A 4401-nucleotide genomic window follows, 5' to 3' on the forward strand; every position below is an offset into this window, starting at 1 on the left:
TGCCCAAAATTGGATTAGAGGTAGAGAGATTAAAGTGTAAAATGTTTATATGCATCAAATGTTTTTTTGTCCCATAGCATATTACAAATGCAGGTCGCATAATGCACTATGCATAAAAGCAGGACCCTTCTGTGTATTGACAAGGTGAAAGCACTATTTGAGATGCAAATTGAACTCTGAGATAGAAAGGATGAATAAAAAAAAAGCAATTTAATCCATCAATTTAGTGTTTTTAAAAATATATTATTAGCCATGTCTGTTGGGCGAGGCTCCAGAGACAGGGCAATTTTTTTAAAACAAATTTAAATACGGCTTTAAAATCATCTTCCCGTCCTGCTCCTCATCACAGCTGTACGATGAAGTCAGCCACTTCTACACGGTACCTCCACCTCTGCGTGGAATTATAATTAGTGAGACAGATGCAACAGCTCCGAGCTGACAGATGGTCCGGATCATCAGGGTCATGTGGTCTTAGTTACCGTCATATTTAGAAATTCAATTAGACCGTCCCTGAAAAGACCTGCATTTTCAGCCCACATTCAGTGTTAGGAGGTTTTTGAAGTAAAGATTCAGATCCTTCAATACTACTATGTAAAAGTCCTGCAATACAAATCTGTATTAATGAGGACATGTTATTCAAATGTTCAGGTTCATATTTGTATTTTGTGTCTCCTTGCTTGAATGTTCAAAAAGCTCTTTATTTTTCTCATACTGCCTGTGTTGCAGCACCTCTTTTCACCCTCTGTCTGAAACCAGAGCCCAGTCTGCTCTGATTGGTTAGCTGGCCGGGTCTGTAGTGATTAGTCAACCTCTTAGAGATGTTCCGCCCCTTAGGCTATCATGTGTTTGAACGCTAGCTAAAGCGCGAGTGTTACATAGTGATGTCACTTCTTGTATGGAAATAAACAAAGGAGTCCAATGGAGGCAGGGGGGGAGTGTTTGGGAGAGAAACTCCCTCTGGAAGGAATAGGGATTTTAGCCTTTGCAGACCATTTACATGCACAAAAACATGTACAGTACAACACACTATAGTAAAGGGAAACCCCAATAGGACCCCTTTATAAGTATGAAGCAAGGCTAAAGATAAGTTTAACTTAGCATAAATATTTTAATCACTGTGGACTCCTTCAACCAGCACCTCAAAAGCTAGAAACCTCTAATTAAAATCACCAAAGGTCAAATAACCTGCCACGGGTCTGGGTTTTTATGGGGGGTCTAGGGCCTCAGGGTGGTTGACAACAGGACTTTTTTTATATTAATGGGTCCTCTCAAACATGTAACACGTCTGACATTTTTTTTTTTTTGCACTGTCTGAGGAGCCTATGACCTAAGGTCTTCATAACTACACTGTAGCTATGTATGACCAATAAAAGCCTTGAACCTTGAACCTTGAATGAAGGGCTGACTCACTCAGAAATTAAACACATCTACCCTGGAAAGGTTCCAACACCTTAAATTGAGATAATACTTGAAACTCATCCTTGATCATCACAACTTCTCTAACTCACAGCACCCGGAAATTATAGGGAACAAAATCTAGGTTGACTTTCTTCTCAGACTTTGCACCCAGACAGACTCAGTGAAGGCAAATGAGGCCGCTCACACCTCAGCTGTAGAAGTGGAAAAACCTTGTTTTGATACACAGAAATGTTACTGTATCAGATACAAGTTGATATCTTTTAGCACAGTGTCGCACCTGTCCTGTGGTAGACACATGGTTACACTTGTTTTGAGATCCATGTGCAATGTAATGTTCTTGTTTTACACGCTTTATCTTTACAGCACTCGGATTTAAAAGCATCTCTTTCTCCAATGCCTGATTCTGCATTGGCAAAAAAAAAAAAAAGAGGTTATTTCTGTTTCCAAGACAAATCGTTCCAATTTTGTCCAAACATGTAAACACTTGATCAAATATTCATTGATTTACATCGTCCTACAATTATTTTCATGCAGCGACACTGCCGGTTTCAAAGAGATTTGACGATGGATCACACAGCGAGGTTTACAGACACACAACTGGAAGGTCAAATATATATATCACGATGAAGGAGAGTCGAATATCCATGGTTAGATCATTTCTAATTTGAAGGAGCTTCTGTAGCCAGGAAGCACATATCCTTAAATGAGGTCAGTCTGTGTATGTTGTGTGAATGACGCAAAGTGCCAGAAGTGTCTTAACATCTGTGGATTTAGCATAAAGACTGAGCTGCAACGTAAGCTAACAACAAAGTGGATTAATTCGTTATTCTCCTTAGTTATAATAAATCCTCATGTTGCTTATCTTATATCATACTCATGGCATTTCTAAAGAATATTCTTAGGCCTACTTTTTCACATAACTTTCCTTATCACTGTCTTACCTTTGGGTGCATCTTGATAAATGACTTGCATTATAAATCATGTCTTAACTACGGCCTGCATGTCTGTGCATACTGCTCCTTGATATCAAAGATTAGCGGTATGGGGCTAAATCAAGGTCCGAACGAGCCTCAACATCAGTGGAACTCACGTGTTGTTAATTACAGTGTCAAGCAAACCTTTAACATCCATCAAACATCCGTGAATGACGAGACATTTGACTTTACTTCTCACAGCAGGAACATGTGCACTTGTGTTGAATTCATGAAATATAAAATTGCTATCATTATCATCGAATTGCCCATTTTCCTTAATCCCTCGCCAAACAGCAATTATTCAAATCATGGCATGTCAAATGTAAATATGCACAGTAGGACTGTAGATTACTCCACATGCTAAAGCCACGTCCACATGGTTATTGTGACGGCCCGTCCACACGGCAGCTTCCCATTCAAAGTGACGTCCCGCTTTGCTGAACTGCATTGTGGTTCCGTCGCGTCGCTTTGCCTCCGTTGCTCAATTCGAAAGTTGCAAGCTTCGACGGAAGCGTCAGCCAATCAAATCAGATGCCAGTACAAGCTCTAGCCAATCAAACTGCGTGCTTGTGTGTCCGGGGCGGGAGATTAATGTGATTGGTTGTTGGTCGCGCTCCAGACACGCCCACCGGCAAGCTTCAGCGCACCGTAATCGTTATGGACACTGATTCTTTGGGATACTTATTTTACAATGATAAACTTTTTAATTGTTTTAATTAACACACTGTACTAGGGCAACGATACTTTTCTTCATTAGAAATACAAGGAAAAGTATGCTGTTACTTTTTCTTTATTTGACAAGATAAACAATGGTGATCTTCTACATGAGTTATTAGTGATTATTATATGTGTGTAAAAAGAGCTGGACACATTTAAAAGTGAACTGGAGACAAACTTTCCATCGAACTCACAAAGACACCACAAGTGTATTCGCCAACGCTAGTTACAGTCCTCGTTTTTGCTGACAAACTGTTAAACTAAATATATAAAGTACAGTGTCGAGGACATCTCTACCACCCATGAATCATCTCTTAATGATGAGCAATATGAAGCCTGATGTTGTTTACTTCGGCGTCTCATCAAAGACCCATGTTTCAAAACCTATTACAACTGTCTCTTTTCAATTGCAAATGTACCATGGTTTGTCATCACATTACTCCTTAGGGGGTTACATCTTATGTCACTGTCACCCCCTTATTGAAGGCAGTTGTTGAAGTCCAAAAACCTTTAAGCAAATGTGCATACATGGAATGATTCATTTTAAGATTTTCAAAAACACAACCTGTTTTGCAAGCGTTCAAATGCCAGCGAGTTATATACATGCACATTATAATAAGCGGATACAGCAGAGCCAGGTAGAAAGGGATGAAATAGAAATAAAGTTAAACAATTTTCTTGAAATGTGTAAAGTTATAAAGCTTAATTCATCTCAGCACCATCAGAACTGCTTATCATAATTCTGACCTCTAACCTGAAAACCTTTAGAAGTTTTACTTTGCAGTGCTTTTCTGGCAAGTCGATCCACCCTCAGTGCTCTTGTTTCATTCAAAGAAGTCGAGATCATATTTAAATCTTGCACCTGCTCATTTAAAGCACACAATAGAGCTCATGCTTAACTTCTCCAGCCTCAACCCGTGGCATAATGGGCCTCTACATGGTGCTCATTCCAGACAGGATTAATATTAAATACTTTCTTTTTACATTTAGCAATGCCAGAAAGTTCACAGCGTCATAGAGATAACCCTCGTCACCTATGGTATGCATTGTACAACTCTACATCGGGTAGCAACTCTAGGAAAGTCACTGGGTGTTTCTCAATCTCGAGTAAAGCTGCTGCAGAGCCACTATTTCAAGCACATTACGTCATCGAGTGCCGCCGAAGGACTGTTCCAATCTCCAGCATACTTGGAAATCTACCGAGCCCGGCGTACTTCGTTAGGAGAAATTTCGAGGCTGCACCTGTGTAGACTCCGCGGCCTTAAAATCCCCACAATGCTTTGCGCACGGA

Source organism: Notothenia rossii, assembly GCF_949606895.1.
Source record: "Notothenia rossii genome assembly, chromosome: 4".
NCBI classification, from domain to species: Eukaryota; Metazoa; Chordata; class Actinopteri; order Perciformes; family Nototheniidae; genus Notothenia; species Notothenia rossii.